The sequence below is a fragment of the Ornithodoros turicata genome, chromosome 1 (assembly GCF_037126465.1).
Source record: "Ornithodoros turicata isolate Travis chromosome 1, ASM3712646v1, whole genome shotgun sequence".
Taxonomy (NCBI): domain Eukaryota; kingdom Metazoa; phylum Arthropoda; class Arachnida; order Ixodida; family Argasidae; genus Ornithodoros; species Ornithodoros turicata.
Window position 1 is genome coordinate 26898476 of NC_088201.1, and position 16296 is coordinate 26914771.

Here is a 16296-nt window from a genome sequence, read left to right on the forward strand (position 1 = left end):
GCAGTACAAAAACTTAACAACACCGTATTAGCGGTGAATGAGATGAGGGTAAAGGTCGGGACGATCCATGGGACGATCAGTACTACATCATGACTGACCTACATCTGCTAGTGACGTCATGCGAATAATCCCTCTACGGATTTGGTTAAGGATTGATCAGGAATAGCTAATCCCCCCTCCTTTTTTTTTTTTTTTGTCGGCGGACAAGAGAATTATGCAGTCTCTCTTTGTACGTGCCCACTTCACATTGTTTCATTATCGTATACTATGTGAGGAACATTGCCCACCAGCACTCTGTGAGCCGAATGAATGCGAGTGGCAACGCACCTTCTGCTCCATCAATTTGTCCCCTCTCTTGAACCGGCGCACAACATTTAGGGGACGTCACGCTTTTTATATATTGCCCCACTTACGGACAGCAATAGCGAGCCAGCGAGTAATTTTCGCGTTATCTGGAGAGGCCCCTTTACGGCTCTTCCTCGAAAGCTTGCCTCCACAAGCGATAGCGATAAAGCACTCAGGTAAAAAGCTGCAACATATGTCACTTTTTTTGTATGTGGAGAGCATCTTTCTCTTTTTATTATTATTACTATTACTTCCCTTTTATCGTATCGCTCTTCTCGCTTCCGCAATCCAGTAGAACGATGTTAATTGGTCACACTGCGCGTGCGGACTCTGCTGCGCAATATCGAAGCAAAATGGAATTAATATACAAACGGGTGTGAAATGTGACACACAGACACTTGCAATGACCTTCAACAAATATGTTTATATCCATACATGTCATACGTACGAGGGAGGTTCCATAAGTTTACGGCCCGACCAACTTTTAAAGGAGCATGGAAATGATCGGAATAAAATATGACGGGAGAAGTAGAAATTATGATTCTGAGCCTTGTGATACATATTCGCACAAAAAGTTTGAGCGTAGCGCGCAATCCTGGAGCGCGAGGGAGCTTTGAATCTCGCGGCAGAAATGCCCCCTCACTCGGCTGTCAGCCGCTGACGTCATGTGACCGCGCCGTCTTTTTCTTTATTTTTTGCGATTTCTCCTGCGCGCGCTGGCAAGCCGACCGGGAAGGAAGCGTTGTTGCTCATCGGACGCCGTGCGAAGGACAGGTGATGAATTGAACACTCTTTAGGCGACACGTCTGCTCTTCTCGACGAAACGTTTTATGGAGTTGGAGGCTAAGTTCCTCGAGCTTCGATTTCGCCACACAAATGTACCGGAGGCTGGTAAGTGATGCTGCTAAGTGTGAACGAACATTCGGATTGAAATATAGTGCTTCTTCTTGTTTACAAATGCATAGTCATGAAGACGCGGCGCAGTGACCAGTGTTTTCACTTGAAGATGTTGCCGACCATCATGACTTCTCCGTGTTGTGGTCAACACTATGGGCTCTGAACCGCATGGACACTGGCATCTCTGAGGCGAAAGAGCGGACCGATGAACGCATAGCTGTGTAACATTGCGCTTACCATATCTTAGTGATACCAGGAGCGTAACGTCTCCACAAACACTACAACATGAATACCAAAATAAAGTTAGTAAAGTTCATCTGCTAGCGATCTGTGGGAAACCCCAAAATACATGGTCAAATAATCATTTTCTTTTTTGAATGGCCATACGCAGAATACAACACTGGCACATGGAATAAATCTCCAACTGACAGGAACGTATTTAGTCGTATCACATATATATATGCTGCACACACAGGCACACTACTGTTCACTAATGAACGACACCTCAGCACAATCGGAACAGAAATCACAACCGCGTACGATCCACCTCAACCCGGGCCGTCACTGCAACACTGAGGCCTGGCTACACCTTTTACGCTGCCCGCAGTCTTGTTTTATGCAAAACTTACGAGACAAATCATGTAAGAACGCAAGTGAATGTCAAACGCAAATAAATAGCAACAGCGTCTCAGTCGGTAAGTTGCCACGATTCCTGAGCTAGCAGACGATTCTGGCGGGGAGCGGACGCTTCCGGCAGCCAATGAAGTGCTCGGACGCCTGACGTCACCACACGCCAGACTCGGCTTGGGGGAGACTGTCGCCGCGGAGCGCATTCTTCCAAACTAATTTTCTCAGGAAATTCGCGCTTTTCGAAGGAAATATTTTCCGTAACAGTTTATGAAGGTAGTATGTTCATATCAAGCGGCGAAAAAATATATGTTCCAAATGATTTCCATGCTCCTTTAATAGTCAGAGACGAAACAAGTAAAAAACAACAAGTGACGACACAACAAACTTTTCGACATAGTCACCTTTAACTTCGATGCACTTTTGACACCTTCAACCAGCATTCTTACACCCTTGAAAAAATAGTCCGAAGTTTTGTCCGCAAGATGTTGGAAAACTGCCTCTTGCACCTCACTATCGTTTTGAAATCTCCGTCCTCTGAGATCCCTCTTCAAGTTTGAGAACAGGAAGTAGTCACTCGGTGCCAAGTCTGGACTGTAGGGTGTGATGGATTTCTTAGAAGCCGCACTCCTTCAGTGCAGCCTTGGCAACAGAAGCCGTGTGGACAGGGGTATTGTCCTGGAGCAACCGGACACCTCGCCTTAACCTGCCGCGCCTCTTTTCCTTGATGGCGTCTCGCAGTCGGTGCAGGAGTAAAGCATAATAAGTCGCATTCACTGTGGTGTTCCTCTCTTTGAAGTCGATGAGGAGGATCCCGTGACAATCCCAAATTATTGTTGCCATGATCTTCTTTGTGGATTGTGTAACCTTGGCTTTTCTTGGGGGTGCTTCTCCTGGTTGGCGCCATTCCATCGACTCCTTTTTCGAAAGGGGATCATAGTAGAGCACCATAGTCTCATCCCCTGTGACAATTGACTTCAATATTTCTTCTTCGTTCTCTTAACAGAGCTCCAAGAACGCTTTGGCACAGACGACGCGCTGTTGCTTTTGAACTGACGAGAGAAGTCGTGGCACCCATCTCGCACTGACCTTTTTCGTGTGAAGGCCCTCGCCGATGATGCGAAAAACGGTCGTTTTGGAAAGTCCCAGCCTTTCTGAGATTTCCTTCACCTTCAGACGCCTGTCGCTCAGCACTTCCTCATCGACAAGAGAAATTTTCTTGTGTCACCACTTCCACTGGACGACCATCGCGTGGATCATCTTCAATGGACTCCCGCCCCAGTCGAAACTGCTTAGCCTAGTCTTTTACCGTTGTGTATGACGGAGAGGCTTCACTGTACACGTTGTCCAGTCGCGCTTTAATTTCGTTAGGCGAAAGTCTCTCTTTTGTCAAGAATTTTAGCACAGCGCGGTAGTCGATTTTTTCCATTTTAACTGAAGAGTGCACCCTGGCTGTTTGAAATGCCGCTCTCCAACCGACAAAAGCATAGAGAGGGTTGAGGGTGGTGCTCCGGCCCTCCAACAGATGGCGCCACGCGTCCTTAATCGCATTTTCAAATTCGCGGGCATTTTCTACCTCGGGCCGGAAACTTATGGAACCACCCTCGTATGTATGTTTATATCAGTACAAGAGTATGTGTGTCGTCCGTTCATATTTCTTTTATCCCAGAATTTAAAAAAAATCAATTATAAGGATAACGTGCTACCAACCAGTCCTGGTTTTAACCTCGATTCATCTTACTACCCAAGCATTCTAGCTAATAGCCCAAACTTCGTTCTGAGGGTCACATAGATTGCCTCTATAAAAGACGGGATAAGCGACAATATTAATTGTAGTTGACGATTGGAACCATGCGAGAAAAACACTCAAGGAAGTAAGGACACACAGTGGTAGAACTACGGGAGAATCGAGGCAGCCACGGCCCTGCCATTTTTGCTGCTCTGTATTCACCAATACCCACCACCCAAAAATGAGCCACCATACACACACGAAGCTTCTCTTACTTGAGAAGAGCAGCAGCCATAGATTGGCTCTATTTATAATGCACTCAGCTGCCGCGCGAAGGAAAGAGAGAAGGGGAAAATGTCGATTTATCGAATGCTCTTTTCCAGCAATAGTAACCCGTCGTCGAACGAACGTACCTCCGTGCCCAACGACTCGATGGCACAGGTGTTCTCACTGCGCAAACCACAGCAGTCCCACGGTATCCCCCCTCAGATTATGCGGTAGCGAGATGCGTTCAGCTGGCGAATCTAGCGAGGATCCAATGCGACACGTGCAACCAGCGCAAGGAGGACCGAGGTTCAAGCGACCGAAAACACAAACGTGTCCTTCTCTATCCAAAATGTGTGAATGTCGCCTCCATCGCAGGATCGCTTTCCAGTTGTTCAAGCTACATGCACTGCACGTGCCGCATTCTTAGGCTCGGGCCCGCGGCATGACGACTCCACACCTGGCCCGGCCAAAGCCCGAAGAATTTCTAGGTTTCCCGGCCCAGGCCTGGCTCGAGCCCGAGAAATTTATAGGCCACCTGGCCCGGCCCAGAGGTCCGTAAAAAGAAGACTTTACCCCGCAGAACGGCGTAGATGCGGGCTAGCTGGTGGATAAATTCCATGATAGGCAAGCCTGACCGATCTTCGCCCATCGCTCAGGCTTGCATATCATGGAGCTGTACCACGCCCGGGTTTTCCGGTAAGCCCGCGCAGTGCTCTAGTTCAAGCACGGTTCAAGGAACTGCAAAACAGTTGATGTGCAATCTCGGGAAATCCATCTTTTTGACAGCCTGAGCCCTCAGCACTCATACGTCCCACTTAGTTGAATTAAAAATGAAAACCACGGGCAACACTGCGTCCAAGTTGCCACCAAGTTCGCGCTACTCGTCAAGTACGGCGGCAAAACTATGTTGCGTGCGCATAACGCTGGGTCTAAAACGAAGTTAGTCGGCTACGTAGCCACCAGGAACAGCAAATCATTCTCGGGTGCATAGAATTATTTTGCAACCAGACGTCGCCCCGAGCCCTTTTACCGCAATTTTGCGAGCAAATTAAAAACATTATCAGTGCTCTGTCAAACTTGTGCTATGTTTACAAGCAGCAAACTGTTAAACGACACCGCCAACCAGAGCCGTAGCGAGACGAGTTGGCGCCCAGGGCAGGGTAAATCTGAGCCCCCCTCTCCCACTGCCGTCAGAAGCCCTGTAAACAAAGCAATGGCAACGCTACTTGTACTGCCGAGATCGTAAATCCAAATTCTCGTCATTCCCGCTTTATGCTGTCCAACCAACCTGCCAGGGCCTGCCGTTCGGCGCTCGAGGCGGCTGCCCCTCTCGCCCAGTTATGACACATGTTACTATTTGTTTATTTGTATTTTTCAGGTGCCCATGAACAGCAACGGCGCCTCCCTAATGGTGCACCATACAAGCAATTCACATAAAGAAACGAAGATAAACAATAAATTTAAAACACACCATAATAACATAAAATAAAACAAAAACATTTACACCGACAAAAGACAAACTAGTGAGTAAAGTTACATTTGTACAAAAACAGCAGGTCACGATAGGTTCTCCTTTTGGTCAAAAGAGGAACTGAATAGCAAGCGCAAAAATGTTATATGCTTCCTGAAAACATAAGTGGTCAATCGATAAGCGACAAAATAAGAGCGTTTAATTAGGTTCAAAAACAGCTTATCGCAGAAGGGAACTGCTCTAGGTAGATAAGGTAGGGGTCAACCTCCTGCGCGACGGTATGGCCACCGTGATATGTCGAAGTCTCTCGCTAAGCATTACGAAGAGATGTTAGTTGGAGTGGCTGCCCTCTTAACGTTATATCACTGAAACATCCGCAAGGTGCCTGCAATGTACCTTTGCTATAAATCACCAGTCAAACGAAGAAAATACTATTTGTTACAGAGATTAAACAGAAGCTTGCTAGAAGCCCTCAATAATAATTAAGCCGATACGTGACGATTCCCACCCTCCCTCCATAACGCTACACAAAAGTGTTCACAATCCTTCCCGGCCATCGTTTCCAATATGAGTATACTTTACGTGGATATTCACGACAGCAGCCAGGTGAGGTGGGTGTCACATCCCCGGAGTTCTAACGGACAAAGCAAAATACAATGCGTGTATGTGTGCAGCAACGAAGTGGAAAGTGTCACTAATTAACGTTCTCGCACCGCAACACCTTCAAAATCGCGAGACATAGTCGGCGAGTAATGAAAATGCAGTCTCTCCTCCTTCTAAAACACCTGCTGCCAGGGATTTGCGCTGGATTTTCATCTCGAAAAAGGGGGAAGAATACCGTGGGGCTGCCTTCTCAGACTTTTTGGTAGGTGTGTGTGTGTGTGTGTGTGGTGTGTGTGTGGGGGGGGGGGGGATCTCTGCATGCTGCCCACTAGAGAAGAAATAGACATGGATGCCTGTTGTTCGACACGAAAAGATGCAGGCGGACGCAACAAATGAAGTTTTCCGACCCATTATTTCTCAGCTATGAAGCGTTGCAGAACATTACGTATTCCACGCACTCAGTCATTCCTGTCCCACAACTGGCAATGTCCTCCGAACGTCTGCCTTGCAAGAACGACGTAGAATACGGAAAAGAAAAGGGCCGAGCCGTCAAGGCGTGCACTTCCGCGCACATCAATTTCGAGCCAAACACCAAAGGAAGCAAAAAAGAAAGAAAGGAAGGAGGAAGAGGAGGAAGAAAACTGCGGCAAAAACAAAATGTACGCGGCTTTCATAAACTAAATAAACTGTTCCCATAACATCAACGACCCCAGTCACATGACCTGACCGCCTCGAATTAGTCACTAAATAAGCTTATTTAGTGACTCTCCCACGAATGAAACGCTTCCTCGTGCGGTTAGAATGAGACTGTAACAAGAGTAACAATGTCTAAGCCAAAGCCTCGAGACCAATTCGACTCACTGATTGTCTGCGGTCAAAGCGGTCCCCACCCCCATTTGTGTCGAATGACCATTCATCCAATACTACCCCTAAATTGGATGCGATTGCGCCGCGTAACAGTTTCACCAAACATGAGACAGCTCGTGCCACACGCATTCCGTGTGTGTTGCAACCTTCATCTTCGGTGGCAAGGAAAATACAATTATGAGATAGTGGCGTAATTGCCGCTTTACGGCTGACCCATGGCGTACCGTCAGCCTTTTATGCTCGGATGTTGCGGCCGTGAGTGGAGTTTCAGCCGAGAAGCGTGACAAAAGTGACCATCGTAGGACTTTTATTGACCACACATTTGTTACAGACAGTTTTGTCTTTTGTCTTGTCTTTTCTTGATAGAGTTACTGTGTGTTCACACGAGCGATATCCCCACGGAATATTCTAGTGGAAGAAAAAGCAAAAAAAGTGAAAAAAGAAGAGAAAATATGATAACGGAGACGAAGTTCAAACGCGCCTTACGTTTACGCTATCGCCTTTGCGTACGTAAGGAATAGCGTGGTGGTTCTGCGCACTGCACGAAGCTCTCTTGTTTTGCGCGTGCGCAGGACCACCAATGCTATCCCTTACGTACGCAAAGGCGATAGCGTACGATGCACTAAATCGGGAATGGCGTACTGCGCATATAGCAGACGAAACCACCTGCCCTGTCGTCGGCTCGTGGCTCAGTCACAAGATATTCCGTATAGCAGACGACAGGGGAGGTGGTGTCGTCTGCTACGGAATATCTTGTGGCTGAGCCCCCCCCCCCCCCCCATAGTAAAAAGAGGTAGAAAAGACACGATGCTGAGCGCTTGCGCTCTACGTGGCAGCAGAAAGCTATGACGTTTTGCGCATATTCCGCTGGACATTAGAGTGCTCGAAGCCTCGCTTAGTTCATACAGCAGTCTGTCAGGAGCGAGTCTGTCAGAAAAGCAGAATTTGCACTGCAGCTCCGATGCAAAATCAAGTGTATACTCAAGGACCGTGGAAAATTCCAGGGCTTTCCCGACCTTGAAAACGCCAGGATACTCAAGGTTTCCAGGGACCAGTGGGAACTATGACAGAGAACGTATTCTTAGAACTCTTTCTAGAGATCATCCATTTCCTCGCGAGTGACAAGTCAAAATGAGGATTTCTATCTCCTGCCCTTTTAGACGAAAAAAGGAACCGTTCCCCGACGCTTTCCATCGCTACCGATCTTTTCGGAACACAGATTTCAGGCGATATATTCGGATGTGTTTTTCGTTGCTGTTGTTTTGTTTTTCAAAAATGCCGAATATCCGGAGGAGAGACTGTTCTTCTACTGGGTTTAGTAAAAGTACAGTCTCTGTAGTTGCAGTACTGTAGCTTACTCCTTGCTTTGGCTGGCTCCGGAGGTGCACGTTATCGAGCGCACGTGGCGCCCGGGTACTCGTATGTATACCGCTGTGCACAGACGTGCACATGCTATAAAATGGTCGTGTACATATTACTGATACATATTTGGCGTCGTGGCTCTGCAACATGTTTGAATAATTCACAAAGTATCTTGATCATTAAAACAATTTGTAAGAAAGAAGCCCATTCACAGCAGCGTGGCAAGGAATCTGTTTTCAAAAAACCAAAGGGCTGTGGTTCGAAAAAATTCTTCACGAGCACAAGGAGGTCACCTGAGGGCTCAAGCCTCCCTGGTTCACACAAGTCGGTCCCCAGTAAAAACCATAAAACACGGCGCGACACTAACCACACACGGCCGAATCTGTTGACGTCACGCCACCGTGAGCCACCTGATTGGCATTGCCCCCCTCGTCACGGAGTGACGCTAGCCTTGGATGGGGTTCTCGGAAGGAGTGGGAGGGATCCTAGAGCACGTGCTGATCAAAGCTCCACTCATTGTTCTTGTGACCAGTGGCATGGCCGAGCGGATCCGCTAGTTGGTGGCTACTCCAAGGTCGTGCTGAAGACTGGAAGGGGGTGGGTACGAATCCTACTGCCGGCTGTGCTGTCCCATGTTTTCCGGCAGACTTTCCAGACGGATGCCGGCACAGTTCCCCCTGAAGTCGGCCCAGGACGCACGCTAATCCCCCGTCTCCCACTCTCCATCTGTCTACGTCTGTACACCGCTCATAGCCACAGTTGCTTCGCGGGGATAACACGAAATCAAATAAGAAATGTTCTTGCGTAAGAACGCACGATACTTATCGTACAATCCGCCGCAGGTAAACGGAAAATATACAGGGTGGTACACCAACTATGATAGAAATTCATAGTAAATAACGTACGTAGGCAACGGAGAGGCGTGCGGACAAGGGATTTTTTCTGCCAGGAACATTTGCCACATATTGGTACCATTTTTATTTCATTTCAACTCATAGAAATTTAATTTCTTGAATTGAACTCCGAAATTTCCCAAGTCAATCTAACGTTTTCTTTGCAGGAATGGGTTCCTCGTGGTCATTTTACTCACTGTAGCACCTGTAACGCAACGACAATTGCTGAATTGAATTGAAATAAATTGCTGAAAACCCGCGGAAATGAGTCCTTGGCTCCGGCTCTTTTTTGGCGGCTCCAGTTTGAGCGGCAAAGTGCGTCGAAAGGAGGTTACATTGACACGCCATACGAGGGGGAGAGGGACCCCCCCCCCCCATCTCCATCTTGGGATGAGGTCTCGCACTGCTGCTTGAAGCATTCTAATTCCGATTGGTATTTGGTACAGTTACAGCATATGCGAGCAATTATGAATGTCGACTGGCCACCATTCCAAAAGGATGGATGCGCCACACATTTTGACGCGCATACGTCTTGTAAATCGGGATGTCAGTTTGAAAAGTTGAGCGATTCCAAAATAGGGACTATTTTAAAACGTTATAAAATATAAACTGCGCGCAGTAGAGTCGAGTTGCGTCGCGTCCGGCAATAAGAACGGTTCTCGAAAATATTCAAGGTCACGACGAGGAATCGACGCACTTCTCCAGCGTTTGGTTCCGGGCGCTTTGAGAGCGAACACATTTTGTCCAGAACATAGTGAACTATAAAAACACGTTTTTTTTCTTCTTGTTTTTGTTTTTTCAATACTACCCTGAAGATTGCGTCAAGAAATCCAAAATGTGCACAGAGAGGTAAAATACTCTGCAACTTTTCTAAGCGAACATTTTCGCACTACACGAGTCACTTTCTGCCGACAAACCATCATAGCGACAATTTTATGAGGAGTGAAAGTCGTAATCTAGTCAGTCTCGCAGAAAGGCACGTTCGTGTGTGTGTGTGTGTGTGTGTGTTTCTTTTGTCACAAATTGAGTTAAGTTGCTACAATCCAGCACCGAAAACACGTACGAGCGGCTGTTTGCTGGAGCGTCACATACGGAGGACGTCGCGGTTTTGCGATAGATCCATAGGATTGTTTACGGGTGCGCTGTTCACGTACTACATGGGAGTGTACGCATTTTTTTACGCTCCCTAAAAAAAAACATTATACGAGCCATTGTGTATTCTATGGTCTGTCCGAAGCTTCATCGAACGCCAGGACGTCACGTCTACAGTGCAGTTTGCAAAAGACGGCCGTTTCTCGTACCAATATGAGCAGAGTGCACATCATAGACGATCTCCTTCCACAACATAAATCACGAAGGATGGAAACCGGCTGCCATGTGTATTCATTGCGCCGAGAGTAGTCACGCGTTGGGTCCCTTTCAACGCCTCCTTCCCACTGGTTTCGTGCCCCCAAACTGGACCCCTTCCTCCCATGTATCGCTACGTGGTCGATAAGTCGGCGTACGGCACGGCTCATTCATGGATGCAGAGAAGAAAAGTGCAATAAGCGTTACAGGGTTTATTTTCACATGACGCGGTCAGTCGTATGGGGGACGCCATTGTCGCTAGGGGATTTGCCACCGTGATGCAGGTCCTGGAGGTCTTGACCGTCGTGACCCTCATCGCATTCACCGGAGTCAGAGTCATTGTACTTTTTTTTGTGTACTATTTGTATCAGCCTAATTTCGTGCCTATTTTCGGCGTGTCTTCTAAATATAGCATATGGCAGCGAACAAACTTGCGGACAGCGGACTTGACCGGACCTATACACCAAGTCAGCAGTCTCGCCTTTTGTCTTTTTGAAGCTGGCATGCCCTCTAGGGGGGAGAGGGGGTGCCGCAGGTACCACACAAGTTGTGGAGGTGTCAAGTGAGCTTATGATGAGTTCGTGTAATAATGTCAGTGGTTCTCGTAGTTTTGTGCTCCCTGCCCCCCTTTGCAATTTATAAAAGCGTTATCCCATCATACTGACTCAAAAGAAGTACACATTTTAATTATAATTTCGACTTTCACGAAATTATTGTTTGTTACGCGTAACCTTGACGCTAGGTAGCCCTTCCAGTACCGTGCGGACCTAGGTACCGTCAGTGTCGAGGGGAGATGTCGAACGGAGGAAGTGTTACATAGTGTCATCCCTCCCCTCTCTCTCACACACACACCTTCCAGGAAGGAACCTCCCACCGGTTGAGAACCCCTGGTGTATATAATCCTTTTTAGTGTTCATTAATTGCAGCACCGCGTCTCCAGGCGATGGATGGACCTACGACCGATTACCCCGCGATGCACGGGCCAGATTCCAAGAATGCGTAGACTACCATGTACTCTGTGCGGAAAAGGTTGCATGCGAAGAGTAGTCTGATTCCTCTCTTCACTACGCCGTGACAAAGTCTCAGTGCCGTCTTCTGCAGTATGGCTGTCCCAAGAAACGTCCATCTTCCTGTCAAACTATACGCTGGGAACTATATATAGACGCCTTCAAGCCGAAAAGTTTCACAGACCTATGCGTATATGTACGAGGAAAAAGTAAACCACGCGTCGGTTATGATTGATCGGTTTTCTGTCTATAGTACGAGGTTTTGTCTGGTAACACAGAAGCTCCAGGACGAAAGCCCCCATCATTCGCTCACACGATATAGAAACGTGCGCAGTATATTACGCACCAGTACATCGAGAAGAATGTTTGCCAACGCAGACGGCGATATTTGCATTTTGCGTATACATGCATATGTACAGAGATACACCTGGGAACAGAACGGGAAGCCTGCCGTTCCCGAGGGATACTCAAATATACCGCACTCTACGAGAATTCGCGAGCGCAGACAGCCTACTGGGCAAACGCGCTGAGAGAAAACGATCTAACCACGCACGGTACGGAGGTCAGAATAATGTGGTATTTGCCCGTCGTTGTAAGACTGGCGAGAAGCCAGACAGCTATACTTCGTTATGAGGGAAGTTTGTCTGCCCCATCAAAGTGTGCCTACTATACGCCTACAACTGCAAAAAGTGACATCACGGACGAGGGCCGTGTAAGGTAAGGACGACCCCCCTGCGTCACTTACACCGGGCCCTTTGCTTTTTCGTGAGCTTATTCGGTCATACAATTGGAGGGGCATTAAAGCGCAAAAATTACTACTTGCGGAATGCAAGATGCCGTTACCTTGACATCAATACAAAAGGAACGGGAGTCATCCGTAGCGGCGTTCGCGATTTATGCGCGAAGGAAACCGCAATGAACGCTATCCTTCTCCTCCTTCTCAAGAAGGGCGGCAAAGCGGAGCGGCCTGTCATTGGCGTGCTCAGACGGTCTCCCGCGATGACTGGACAAACCGTTTGAGGAAACCAATGAGAGTCCGCTCCGCACTGTCGCCCTTCTTGAGCAGGAGAGGAAGAGGAAAAGCGTAAATTGTGGTTTCGTTCGCGCATAAATCACTAAAGACGCAACGAATGACTTCCGTTCCTTTTGTATTGATGTCAAGGTAACGGCATCTGGCATGCAGTCTTCTTATGAGAGGCGACCGGCAGAAAACGATGCCTCCCCGTCAGTGTCCCATCCACGACAGGAAGAATGTGAACCCGTGCCGCATCCTTATCAGGTTGCGTTGCACGATAACGCCACATAATATCGGTGGAGTGTCACGGGCGTTCGAGGTGTAGAAAGAACGTTGGTTCTCATTTTATTTGTATACACACACACCAGCAGCAGTTCTCTCTCTCTCTCCCTCATTTTTTTTTTCGTGTCCGTAATAAGCTCATCAAATCTACTCAGTTATATGACGCATTCCATGCTGGTCACCATTTGCATTGACCCGCCACACATTCATTGGTGCGCAATAACCAGTCTTTCTTCGCATATTCCTTCCCGTTGCTGTACTTGCAATGACATCCCTACTCTGTGAAGCAGGTCAGTCTATGAAACGCAGCTTCCACTCCCTAAAGGCACGTAAAAATGGCCACGAATCCACTGCGCAGCACACTATCTGTTTTACGATGTCGAAGACTTCTCTCATTCGATGGTGAAAATGTACATTTCCTTGCCTCGACTGCGGATTGAGCTACAGCTTTATATCGGACCCTGTAAGACCAGCGATGAAATTTCTCGGAGCACTCTTTTAAAAACGGTCCACGTTTATGGTTGCGCAAAATGGACGGTCCCGATGATAGGCCTTTCAAGGCCTTCCGTTCAAGCGTAAACGTGGGTGGATGGAAGAGAGTGAAAAGAGAGAGAGAGAGAGAGGAGAAAAGTAAGAGACAAGACACTCCGGCAAGATACGAAGCGACTTCGTGGACGCCACTTGCTGGACTGCATAGCAAAGATGCAGCATGAAGTTAGTTTAGTACACAGCATGGGTCGAAGATATGAATGAAAAGGCAACTGACAAAAAATATTTAAAAAAAAACAACATAAGAACAGACAACACAACTAGGGGCGTATCTAATGGGGGGGGGGTCCGGATGTCCTGACCCCCTCCTCAATTTCTGTCTTCACATAGTGTTTAATTGACTCTAGGTCGCGTGTCTAGCATGACCCCCTCCTCAGAAAAATCCTGGATCCGTCCCTGAACACAACACTCATTGCCACACCGGGTAATTGTTCTTTTTCCTGGTTTATTCCTAGTTATGGTGCTAGACGTACAGCACTGTAACACGATACTTACAATTGTGCACATATTGCAGTGATGGCAGTTAGAGCCCTGCACGGGCCGGGCCCGAGCCGACAAACATGTTTCCGAGAGTCAGGCTCGTCCGGGTCACGCAGCTAATTCCACACAATGGAGGACTATTAGTTCACATCATCCCGCGCTTGCGTCATTCCTCTGCATATATTTGCAAAGACAAGCAAATGACACTGCATTATGCGTGTGATTCGACCCTCTAGAATGTTCTCAAAGCCACTTCACATTGCTCCTCACTCTTCACGTATTTCACAATCACGTTCGCAAAGCTTGGTGAGAGGGGTAGGGACTGGGAGAAGGTGTTTGTCGACAGCATCCTCTACCTCCGCAAAAACTTGATAGTGTAACGATAACGCCCATGCCCGCGTGCGTTCTGGATTTAATTTGGGGTCGTGCTGTTACGGTGTTAAACCGCCAGCACTTGTATGTTTGTGGCCTTGTCTTCTCTTCTTGTAAATTTACTTATAAATGTGTTTGATAAGCGCCAGAAACGCGTACGTCACGGCTGGAAATCCTAGGCCGCGATCTACTCACCGAGCGAGTCACCGGGCCGGGCCGGGCCGGACCGGGCTCTACTCACTGGGCCACCGGGCCGGGCCGGGCCGGGCCGCATAAAAATATGAAGGTCCGGGCCCGGGTCGGGTCGGGCCATTTTTCGATGCGCCCGGGCCGGGAATGGAAGTGCCTCGAAGCGTTCTGGCGCAGCCATTGGCGCAAGAAAAATCGAGTTTTTGCGCAGCTTCGCGATCCGCCATTGAAGGGCCTCCTGCGTGTATGGTTACTCATTTATGAAGTGGAGCGCTTTCCACGTTTAGTTTCAATTTCATCGCGTCTGGGGCAATTTTCCACTCAATTTTGAGGCGCGAAATCGGGGAGCCGTGAGGCCAACCTAGCGCAGCCGCTTCGGAGGAGTCAGTGCAGAGCGGGCGTGAACTGCATGTTTCGTTGAGCCTACCGCTCCTCAAAGGTAGCAAGTTATAGTGACCGTCAACAATAGGCCAAGACCATATCTTTAGAAACACGCCCTGTTACCCTTGCGGCGGACTCATGCGATCTAGTTAACGTTCGCTTCCGGAGAGGGCTAGCTGCACCATCCCAAAATTTTTCTTCGTGCTTTCTTCGTTTTGCTTTTCTCTAGCGCTCTAAGGAAGTAATATAATCGGCACCAGCGTGCAGAACATGCTAGAAAACGACAAAGCCATTATTTTAATTCGCAGGGATCTGGAAAACCGCAGCACGCTTGTCGAATTTGTTGATTGCAATCCATTCCCAGTCTGCTACTCTAGGGAATGACATCATTTTGGCCCAAATATGAAGGGCGGGTGGGTCGAGACGAGAGAAGCGATTTTGTATCATGTATTGAAAATTTGACAAACCTTGATTCGCCAAAAATCAGTGGATCGCGTCAGGCCTTCAAAAATGTGTCATTTCCTAGATAAACTCGAGGAGAACACGCCTGTACTTGTTTCGTGTAGAGATTTTGAGAGGTTTACGGGAACGCTACAAACAAAAAATCCTCATAGACTTTCTTAAGAAGTGAGTCCGCCTCAAGAAACGAAAAGCGGTCTTGAAGTGTGGAGATCACCTCGTGCCTCTCAGCTTGGATAGTGATGAACACCTGATGCAAGTAAAAGCATACGATGAAAGTAAAACACAAGTGAGTTGGTGTATGCTTGACGCATGCAACATGTCCCTGAGCTTGAGGAAAACAGAAAAGATAACACAAAACGAACCGCGCAATCACTGGAACGTCAAAAGTGACGCTCGTCAAGACACATGCGCTTCACGAGACTGCTTGGCTAGGCTAGGCAGAGCTGGCATCGGCTTCGACCGATTAGCCGGCTAGTAAGTTGCTGTGACCACGACCTACTCTAGTATAGTAGGAGGTCGTGGCTGTGACAGCTCCTAAATTTTGTGAAACGCCGGTGCGTTTCATTCACTTCGGGTTTCGTTTTAACGTGACACGCGCGATCTTATCGTGGGCTGCGAAGTAGTCGCCTACTCCGCACTTTGGCGCAAATTCAGCAAAAACACCCTCTACGGATGAAAGAAGGAAGCCACTGAAAAGGTTAGCCAGCTGGAGGACCTCCAGTTGGCTAACCTTTTCATGACTTCATTCTTCCATCATTAATTTCTTAGGCACTTGAGGCTTTGTATGATTTGTCCTTTCTATGTGTTCCAGCCTCAGAACATCAATTGGCGCAGGATGGCGCAGCTCCCTGTGATCGGCGCAGTTTGGCGCAAATGGCACGGCACTTCCATCACTGATATTGGTTCAACAACTTGCGCTGTTACTCTGCCATCTCATATTTTACTATGCGACCTCAGCGATTGCAGCGCGTTTAACACTTTTGGCAAATAATGATTATTAGCTGACATGGGTCACAGAATGTGGCCGCATTAGTTGCTAAGCGAATTCCTTGGAATGCAGCCCTCATCAAACGCAGGAACTGAAATTGTAATATTTTAAAAGATCAACGGACGAAGCACAACAGAATACTGACCATGTTTTGTGGCCTCAT

The 16296-nt window shown here is 47.9% G+C and overlaps 1 protein-coding gene across 1 annotated transcript in view; it reads right to left on the bottom strand.

The window, feature by feature from the left end:
• Positions 1-16296, bottom strand: part of LOC135377739 (beta-1-syntrophin-like) — a 52600-nt gene that overhangs the window by 17494 nt on the left and 18810 nt on the right. The gene's annotated exons all lie outside the window — the stretch shown is intronic.